Source organism: Herpailurus yagouaroundi, unplaced genomic scaffold, assembly GCF_014898765.1.
Source record: "Herpailurus yagouaroundi ecotype Mexico unplaced genomic scaffold, PumYag 29, whole genome shotgun sequence".
NCBI classification, from domain to species: Eukaryota; Metazoa; Chordata; class Mammalia; order Carnivora; family Felidae; genus Herpailurus; species Herpailurus yagouaroundi.
In genome coordinates this window covers 24,126,821-24,137,550 of record NW_024412377.1, presented here as the reverse complement: position 1 = coordinate 24,137,550, position 10,730 = coordinate 24,126,821, and the positions used below count along the sequence as shown (strand labels likewise).

At 38.9% G+C, this 10,730-nt stretch overlaps 1 pseudogene; it reads right to left on the bottom strand.

Annotated features, from left to right (window-relative positions):
• Positions 1-10,077: 10,077 nt before the first annotated feature.
• LOC121041652 (histone-lysine N-methyltransferase SETD2-like) lies at positions 10,078-10,688 on the bottom strand (annotated as a pseudogene).
• Between the last annotated feature and the right edge of the window lie 42 nt (positions 10,689-10,730).

The window sequence follows — 10,730 nt, the reverse complement described above, 5'->3', positions numbered from 1 at the left end:
TCAAAAGGTAATCTGTACTCCTCTTTATTTCCTCCTCTCTCACTTTCCTTTGAATTTAGTCTAATCAAACTTTTGTCTTTACCATTCCATTGAAACAGTTTTTGTCAAGTCACCAGTAACATCAAAATTGCCACAACGAATCTAATGCAGGTGAGGGTAGCCTAAACCCTGAGCCCACAGTATTCATCAGTTATCAGAATTTGCAGTAATTGATCAGCCTCTTTTTTCTTGATACACTTCCTTCACTTGGCCCCCAAGACAGTTTTCTATAGGCCTTTACCCTACCTCGCCACCTGCTCCTACTGGGTCTCCTTTGCTGATCTCTCCCCTACAACTCTTCACCATTAGAATGCTCCACGGCTTATTTCTTGAAGCTCTTCTCTATATTTACTCTCTAAATTGTATCATCCTATTTCATGGCTATGTATTCTATTTACGAGCTGATGGCTCCCAAATTTATATCTCAAAGCCAGACTACTCACTAAGTTCCAGGCTTATATGAAGCTGACTATCCAAAAGATTTATTTGGATATATAATAAATATCTCATAATTAACATGTTTGAAATCAAAGTCCTGATGTTGCTTCCAGACCTCCTTCTTATCTCTCTCTTCTTATCTTCTTATCACCTCAACATTCAACACTCCCAGCTCCTGAGACCAAGAGCCTGGAAGCAGCCTTGACTTTCCTCTTTTCCTCCCTACATATCCAGTTCATCTACAAATTCTGATGCTTCTGCCTTCAGAATATACCTCAAGTCTATCTCTTTTCTGCTGCTTGTGCTGCCACTTCTCTGGAAAGGCTACCACAATTTCTTCTACTCCACTGAAATAGAGCCTAACCAGTTTCCATGCTTCTTTGTCTCACTCCTCCTTTGCTGCTACTTTCCACATTACAACCAGAGATGCACCTTGTAAATGAGGCCATCTTTCTGTTGTATCGGTCCAATATCTTTCCTCCGTATTGAGAGTAAAAACCCAATTTAGTGTACGTGTTACCTCTTGTTCTTTTCTCCTGTCACTTTCCTTTGATTGTTCCTTTCTATCCACAAGCTCACCTCCTTGATGTTTACCAAACATACACTCCTGTCAGCACCGGATATTCTCTCTGCTGGCCTTATTAGGCACACAGTAAATACTGACTAATTGAAAGAACTAAAGTAGGTGGAGTATATAACTTGGCTAATAAAGCACCCCAAGTTTAAGGCAGAATAAGGACTAGTAATCTCTTTCTACAGTATTTTTCTCTAGATACCCCAAATTTAAAATTCAAACAATGAATATATTTTCACAGTAGAAACATGTTATATATTCAGACAGACATGGGTTTTATATTTTGACTTTCTGATTAATTCTGCCTTACAACCTATTTATTCTCAAATCCTATCTGTATAGTTTTAGTATTTTCGAAAAAATGTCTTATGTGATCATGGATGCTACTAAAGATCTTTCCATAGATTCCTCTTGATTGTAGGGAGAAATTTAAATTGTGCTAGTTTCTTATTAAAATAAGAAGCAATAAAACAATCTGGCTATCTAAAGTTTTACTCAGAAAAATACGCTAAAAGGAAGTATATGTAGATGATTTACAACATAGGATTAAATTCTAAAGAAACACATTCAACATGACTAGCATAATTTTGGCACATAAGCAAGGTGATGTTTTATTCTTTAACTTCTATAAAGAGTTAGCAATGAATTTCTGTTCATTTGGATGGTACCACAATTATATCATTGAGCAGTTCTTCCTAATTCCATATCACCAGCTGAAAAGAACAAATTGTATTTCAGTGAGAAAGAAATAGCTACACCCTTCCTCAATTCTGCCATAATTCAATTTCCTCTGCTGGCTGCTCTAGTCCACTCCTGACTGATGGTAGGCAGCAACATATGGCGACATTGAGAGAATTTATAAAATAACTCTGCTAATGGTAACAAACAAATAAACAATCAGGAAGACCCAACAGTCAGGGAGAATTAATAAAGCTGGCAAATGCTTGGTTAGTGGAGCTTCTAACAGGGAACAAAGCCAAGTGTCTGCACATATCTTGGTTGAGCTTTCTCTCATCAGGCAGAGCATATTAATTTCCAGGGCTGCACTCAATTTAATATAGTTGGAAATATAAGCACTTATTACTAAGGCCTCCATATTTCTTTTGCTCTGAGTGATTTCCCAAAATTGAACTCCCAAAAACCAAATACATAAACTATGATACTCTTAGCAGAATGCAAAATCTAATTATTTCATATTGCAATGCAACAAACAACTAACAATAACAAAAAATGGACAATCCTTGCCCGAACATTTTGAGGTTGAATGACTAGAATGTGCTTCTATGTCTTATTAACAGTAAGTCATTTTAGACTTCTAATGGTTCTATTATACAGTAAAAATAAGTGTATGCTTTGAAAATTAATTTGCTTATACCAAACTAGTTTCTACATTCCTCTCTCTGTCTTTTTAGTGACAAGTACTCCTTTAGGTTTTTTTTTTTTTTTCAATTTCTGTTATCATAATACTTAGGAAAAAGATTAAAATTTTCCTAATCAAAAAATACAAGAAAACAAAGGAAAATATTATTTTAGAAGAATAGATTTTCCTTCTTTGGTTATGTGCCTTCACTTTTAACTTTGTCTACTTCTTCTAGACTTTACAGGTTAAGAAAATGTCTTATCTTTTTGTCTCAAACTAGAACTTTCAGCTCAAACACACCATATAGATCTATTTCCTTTTTCAAATTGTGATGCTTATTCTCATGTGGTTCTTTGCAATGTGGAGTTGTTTGTTTTGGGTTTCTAGGTTTTTAATGTAGTTTGAGTCTATTTAAAATTATCAAAGTTTCAGATTTTATACTTCAATGAATATCTTCATGTTTTTTCTTTGTAAGATATGAACTTACTTCCTCCTTCTATGATGAGGGAAAGGATTATCAATTGTTCTCAAACTTAAGTTCAGATGCTAATCACCAAGGGGAATTTATTTTTTTAATTTTTTACCTTTACTTATTTATTTTTTACCAAGGGGAATTTAAAACAACAGCAATAACAACATCAGCAGCAAAACAAACTAAAATTGAACTCTAGATAAATAGTAGTAGACTTCAGACAAGTGAAAATTGTAATCTTTGAGACTGACATCCAGGTAGCAGCATTTATTTTGAAGTTTATAGGTGACTCAAGGGTTAAAGCACAGCGAGGGTTAAAACCACTGAGTGGGAGGTTGTGTGATGTTACAGCCTAAGCTTACCATCCCTTTGTGTGTCACCTATGAGGTGACAGAGTTTGGGGCTTCTCAAACTTCAAGCTTCTCACAGTACAAGTTGTGAGAAACCCAAAGCTTCCTAGCTTCCAGCTTGGATTTCCTCGTTAGTTTTTCCCCATTTCCTTCCAGCTGGGGAGGAGTGTGTTAAGGCAAACCAAATAAATTCACCAACATTCAAAGGGATCGCTGGATGAATGTTCCAAAGTTTTAGTCTTAACACATCTGGAGCTTTGAGCTGAATGATTTGAATCTTGGAAGGAATTTAATCCTGGGTAGCATTCCACCTCAATTATCTCTCGTATGTATTATACTTCAGGCTCCTCTGTTCAACAACAATCTCCTCTAGTCTTATATTGACTTGTCTTTCATTATCAGCAGGATAAACTATAAGGGCAAGAGTTTTGAGGAAAGAAAGACCTGTTTGTGATTTCTTTTTTTCCCCCTGAAATATGCTTTCTAGCTTTGTAGAAGAGGTAGCAGTACCTTTTCCTGGGATTGCTTCAAGGACAACACAAAGCCATGCATTTGAGATGCCTGGCATAGAGTTTGATATATAAAAATGACTATCCTTTCTAATCTGCTGCACACTCATGCATCCCCAAGAATATAGGCCCTTTTGTAAGCTGACTTCCCCATCCTGAACCTTTTTTGTCTCCACCCCCCAACCCCCACCATAGACTCTTCATAATCCTGGCTGCCACTAAAATCAGATTCTTCTCTAAAATAGTAGTTTCCCTGGGGTCTTCCTAAGTGGCGATGCTCAAGTTCCCATATCCCCTCTATTATTTTCATATTACATCTCCTTGAATAAATATGTAAGCATATTACAAAATTTATGATACTTCAAAACAATGCAATTGAAATTACTTAACGTATTTGGATCACTAACTCTTTTTCTAGGCACTTGTTCTGTGCCCAGAGGTGATGCTTGCAATCTAGAAGTTGGCCCAAGGACTAAAGCACTGTAAATGGTCAGCACTCAGATACAGCTGGTGGTTGCAGTGTTACTGATTATATTCTGCCTAAAACCTAAATATGCTTTTGTCCATGCCTAGATTTAAGTGGATTTCCTAACCAGCCAGAAAGACCCTTACTGATGCTATGGATTTATGTACTAATAGGATTTACCACTTTCCCCAAATTAAAAACAAAACAAAACAAAACAAAACAAAACAAAACAAAAAACTGATTCATTCTCAGATCATTAAAGCTGTTATGGGTTGAGATAGCATGTTCTACTTCATGGTATATCCCGTGCAGAAAGGTGGGCCAAAGGACAGCTGAGGGTGCCCAGGGCGAATCTCTCTAGGAAGTAATTCTGCAATGAAGAGAAAAGCTGACTGTACCCTGAGTCGGAAACCTTACAGTTAGGTCTGGTATGTCCATTACCTGGCTATGATGACTCAAATCTGTTTGTTAACTCTGAAGGCCAGACAGTTCTCATCTGTAAGCATTCATGTAATGTGTGCCTTGTACCCTAAATTCCATTAAACACTAGAAAGTATAGCTATAAAGTTTAAGGAGTTTATGATTTAACTGGAGGGAGGCCTTCAGACATGACAAAGGACAAAATAAAATGGTATACTTTCATTCTACTTATTTGCTTATAAACTAAGTATTATTGAAAAAGCACAAAGAGAGCAACATCGTTGTTAGCAGCTATCGTCAGTGACGACCCACATACAACTACAAAAGATTGTTGGGAGAATTAAGTTGAACAAAGGGTTGCTACAGATTTTAAAGTGTAGATGTTCAAAATGAAGTGTAAGATATCTTTGTAAACATAGTTATATGATTAAATGCTGTTTTTCTATGAAACCAGAAATCTATTGCTGAGATTTTTATGTTAGAGCCACAGTTATTTCCTTTGAATTGAAAACATATAAGAGTAAATTCACCAATGAGTCAGTCTGCCTTTTGTTCTCTGAAATAATCACCTAGAAAGCAGGTGGCCTTTATGGGGCTTTATGGTTTCTTCCAGTGTTATGTGATGTGCTTTCATCATTCACTGTCTATTGCCACAAATCCATTCAGATTTAGTTTCTTTGGTATAAAATTTTTTATCTTTTCCATTAAACAGCAAAGGTCATTTGACAACAAAATTTTGGACAATGCCCAAATATAATTCCAGGCAAATTACCAACATTATGGGCGAGGCACTGAGGGTCTGCAGATCCTTCATAAATGGTCAAAGTCAGATCTGTGATGGAATTGATTAATAGTTTGCATTTGCATAGGATCTTCAAGGCTGTAAATGCACAGAGTTTGCAAACTTTGCCTGTCATGAAGGTGAAGAACAGACCCGAAACATAACAACCATATGCTGGCACATAGGGATTTGTTAGACTGAAGTGTTACATTTAATTGAAAATATAAGAGAATGTTAAGTAAGAAGAGTGCAATTATGTGAACTGGAATAGTGCCAGGCCTCTTCTTCTGTCCTGGGGGCATTATGGACTCCCAAGAAGTGGCCAGATTGTCAGTGCTGAGGCTTACGTGTGAAGGACACCACGGGAGCAACTAGTCACAGGGGACAGTTATAAAGCGAGAGTGGGGATTTTATTTCTTACAGTGAGATGGCCCTCATCTAGATGACAATACAATCCATAGGGTGGAGTGACCTAGAGAAAAGATCCCTGTGTGAGCACTCTTTCCATTTTATTCTTTCATTCGAAATCTCAGAACTGACTATGAAATTTGGCTTAAATTTTACAAACTAAAGTATTGCCCAAATAAAAATAATATAATGTAGGATTAAGGAGAGAATTCTGGAGTAATAACCACTTCCAATGAACTATACATATTTCCAACTAGCTGCATATATTTTAGAGGCAAATTACTCAGAAGACAGGACAGATAAGTTCACTTTATATTTTGGAGCTGAAGAAAATACATATGAAAGAGTAAAGGAAAAGGGTACGTCTATAAAGAAATACTTCATGTAGACCATGATCCCAAAGGCAGCTTTACTGTTAATATTTTCATAGCATTTTTCTATTTTAACTTTAACATTTATTTTTACATACTAATGTTTCCTTTCTCAGCTCTTTGATATGGCAGCTTGACATGAGTGTACATGTACTGCTGAAAATGATGGCACTGATATAGTTTTATATTTTATTTCCATTCCAATCATAAAGAAGCAGTGGAAGCAAGAAATGAACTGACTGGCCAGTGGCAGTGCTATGTCGAGAACCTTAGGCTTGGATGAGAACCCTAGGGTCAGACTAGGGTACCTTTTTTCCTGCACATTCCTTTTCAAATGTTGTTGTGTTGAGAGCTCCTGTCTCCTTTCAGAATTCTTTACATTCTCAGGTGTACCTTCAAGACACAGCTTCTCATCTCCCAACTTTTTATCTTTATGCTAGAGCACTGATTGGAGTCCTTCATGAATACTCTTCTTATTTCTTGCTTATGGCTTATTGCTGTTGCAGCCCTAACCCGCATTTTGACTTTATTCTGAGATAAGGTGTTTAGGAAGTAAATAAGGTTAAATAAAATCATAAGGTGGGGTCCCAATTCCATAGGACAGTAGAGTACTCAGAGGAAAAATCATTTGGAGATAAAGAGGCCATCTGCAAGCCAGGAAGAGAGCTCTTACCAGAAGGTGATCCCTTGCCAGAATATTGATCTTGGACTTTCCATCCTCCAGAATTATGAAAAAGTAAATGTCTGTTGTGGAAGCCACAGTCTGTGGTGTTTTGTTATGGTGGTTCGAGCAGACTAGGACACTTGTGTCACACACATTTTCCTTCCCCACCTTATCCTCAACCCCAACTGTGCCTATTTCCAAAATCAGAGATTGCGTTATCCTGGAAAATTGCTAATGAGAAGCAAAAATCCCAATCAAGATGCGAACTCTTAGAGACAGAATTTTCACCACAGTGTTTACTTCTTGGTCGAACTTATATGACCCAAAAAACTTAGCATTTTTCTGCATATTGGGTCATAGGATTTCAGTGTTGGGGAAGAAATAGAATGCAGGTGGGTTCTAGAAACTGCAAGAAATCTAAGAAGGGCGTAGTCCATTCTGTGACAGAAATCGTGTGTGGTGCTTTGCATTATCCACCCCCACCTGTTGCTGGGACTTGCTACGGGAAGTATATCTCCTACCTCCCTGTCCCCTGGTCACATTGACCTTTGTCCTTCACTTGTTTGATCAGTGAAACATGAGCAGAAGTAACAGGGTGCAGTTTTGGCAGAAACTTTAATAGCCACTACTGGTTTTTCCAGTTTTCTTGTTCCTTTCTCTATGACAAGAGAATGTTATGTCCTGAGTAGGGTTGTTTTTCAGACTGGATCCTGAAGTGAGAGGCTGTATATAAAAGAGCCACAACTAACCCATCGCTACTGACGTGTGCTGGAAGCCACTGAGACTTAGGACTTTGTTACCACAGCCTCGCTTACCAAAAGATAACTGATATTAACTGATATTGTGTATTATGAAGTGTCTGGACAGCTAGATCAGATCATGGAGGGTCTTGCAAACTAATATTTAGATTTGATTTGACTGGCAAGAGAAAAAGCACAGAAACGTTTTAAGGAGGGAAGTATGAGTTTTATTTTAGTTTTCTTTAGTTTACTTGCTCATTTTTGTTGAGTTATATTGAAGGTACAAAGGTAGATGACTCAAAAAATTAAACAGTACTAAAAGCCTTGTAATGAAAAAGAGTGGTACCCTTTCCAGAATGTAGGTCCGATTTCCCAGTGGCAAAGAAGTTTAATGATTTATTTTGTACATCACATCATATATCCTCCATATTTCTTAATTGTTTGTTCGTAATGCCTTCTTTACTCATACATTTTAAATGTTATTATTACTTTTACTTAGATAGATGTGGCAGTTATGTTTTTTAAATGGCTGAAAAATCTTTGACATTCTTCCCATTGAAAATTGGGGTCTATGTTTCCTCAGGAAATCTGGATAAACTCACACCTTGCTTGTAAAGAACGCCATGTAACAGAAGGTGCATGACTTCGGAGGCTAGGTATGGCTACATGAAGGTGAGTCTCAGAGCTCTTGCTGTGGGGAGCAGAACTGAAAGCCGGGCTCAGCCTCTGCTGGATGCACCTCAGTGTTCTCCCTGAGATGATGCTTCCCATTTGCTGCTCTCAGCCAGTGACTGAATGCAGTAGGGATAGTATTGACGGGCTGCTTCCTGTCAGAGGTGGGGCTCCTTTGATAGGCAATTTTGGCTGAAAGACTTCCCATCAGCTTGCTCTAAAGCTTCTTCAAATTGTCCTGCAGTCAGAGATTCTGCCTATCTGCCTTCTTTCTTTCCCTCCTTCATAGAAGTCAGACCTGCATTGCCATCTGAAACTCACTGTGCCATTGGCTTCCTCCACGCCCCACCCCCACCACAGGTATTATCATCCAATAAATAAATGTCTTGCACATCTAATCCTCATCTTGATGTCTTGATGTAAAAGCTGCAAACTAACCACTGGGTCAGAAAAGGCAGTGTGGCTTTCTCCTTGTGTACAGGGCCCCTCTTTTGGAGCTCTGATCCACCATGTGTGAAGTGTGGCTATTCTCACACTGCTATGCTGGGTAGCAGAAAATGTAAAACATGGAGAGACAATGTGAAGGTTCTTCATTGACTGCCCCAAGTGAAGGCTTAGCTGACATCTGGGCTCAGTCACTAGACGTGTGTGAGAAGATGCGGCTACATGATTCCAACTCCTGGCCGTTGAGTTACCCCCAGCTGCTCAGTCTCTCTGAGACTCTAGTCATTGTATATTAAAGGGGAGCCATTTCTTTCCTTTCTTTCTTTCTTTTTTTAAAATTTTTAATGTTTATTTACTTTGAGAGAGAGAATGACCAGGGGAGGGGCAGAGAGAGAGGGAGACAGAGAATCCCAAGCAGGCTCTGCATTGTCAGCGCAGAGTCCCATGCAGGGCTTAAACTCACGAACCATGAGATCATGAGCTGAGCTTAAATCGAGAGTCAGACGCTTAACTGACTGAGCCACCCAGGTGCCCAAGAGGAGCCATTTCTGCTACGCCATGCTGAAATTCTTGACACGTAGAATCAGATTCAGAATAAAATTATTTTTTAAGCCACTAATTTGTGATTGGTATTTGTGCGTTGTAAATTTAGCGAAGTTTACCTAGGGAGAGGATGTGTCCTTGTGCCAAATTTTGCACTTGTATCTTCGAGGTACTCCAGGGGCATGTATATGGGGATATTTCTTTTTTTCTTCTTTTTTTTCTTTAATTGATTTTATTTTCTACATAAAAAGTTCAGTAAAAATTGGGTAATGTAAAATGATTTTAAGCAGTAAATCAATCTTATCAACATTGCACAAGGCTGGCAGAAACCACAAAGCGGCCTGCTTTGGAATATTTACATGATAACAAATTAAAGTAGGAGAACTTAAACCTTCATTACAAAGTTGTCCTGTGATCTAGCACATAGAGGCTAAAAGCAAAATGAAAAACAAACAGAACCAGGAAAAAATAAACCAATTATTTTCAATATATTCATACGCACATTAAAATATAATACAGATCATCTGGGTGAGGAGTTGTGAGTGGGGATGCACATGGTCTGTGTGCTGACAGCACCTCCAAGGAGGAGACCCAGGTTTGGGAGTGGGGCTGGGCCTGGCCAGGATCTTAGCAGGGTCATTCCCTAAGGCCTTGCCTGCGATGGCCTCCAACACCCCAACAGCTCATGACTGGAGATGGCTCATTTTTGTGGCTTTCAATTGAAATCTGCAGGTCTCAGTTTCCCAGGGCAATGTGTCACAGTAGCACAGCCCTGACCAGAGGGGTGGGACAGCAGGCCTGCAGGGTTTCTTCTCCAGAGACTCTCCTAGCTGCTCGCCTGTCCTCCCACCCTGGTCCCACAAGTCACTAATTCAGTGTCTTCTTTGGGTTTGTAAACAGCCCCAGTCTTACGACGTACTTCTTAAGTACTCCTTGGTTTTACGTTTCACGTTCTCATTGTACTCCAAGTCCCTAGGGTTCTTATGGTACTTAGCACTTTATTCATAATGCTGTGGGTCAGCTTGTGAGCTAGGTGTTTGAAGTCTTCAGTTGTGGTAATTCTTCCCACTTTGCATTCAGGTTTCCAGTAAGGGTTCAAGTACTGGACCATGAACTGGGGCATCTCTTTTCTGAATACTTCTTGGCTTTTCTTAGCCAGCTCACTGGAGGAGTCTGCTTCTGCTGTCTTAGGCTTTTCTGAGGTCTTCATGGGATTTTCATCATATGTTGAGGTTCCTAGGTCCATCTCAGCTTCATGCTCAAGCCTGGCATCATCTCTTGGGCTTTCCCAAGTAGGAGGATCCCACTGAGTTTGCCTTGTGATCACATGGTAGTATAAATCTTCCCTTCTGGATCTTGGGATGTCTTCCAGTTGGGAGGCCTTACAGTTTGTTTGGGAGGAAAGGGAGTTGGCAGATCCAGGAGATAATTTGTCATTACCATTTCAGGTGGCTGTAAAGGCCGAGCCTGCCTTGTTGA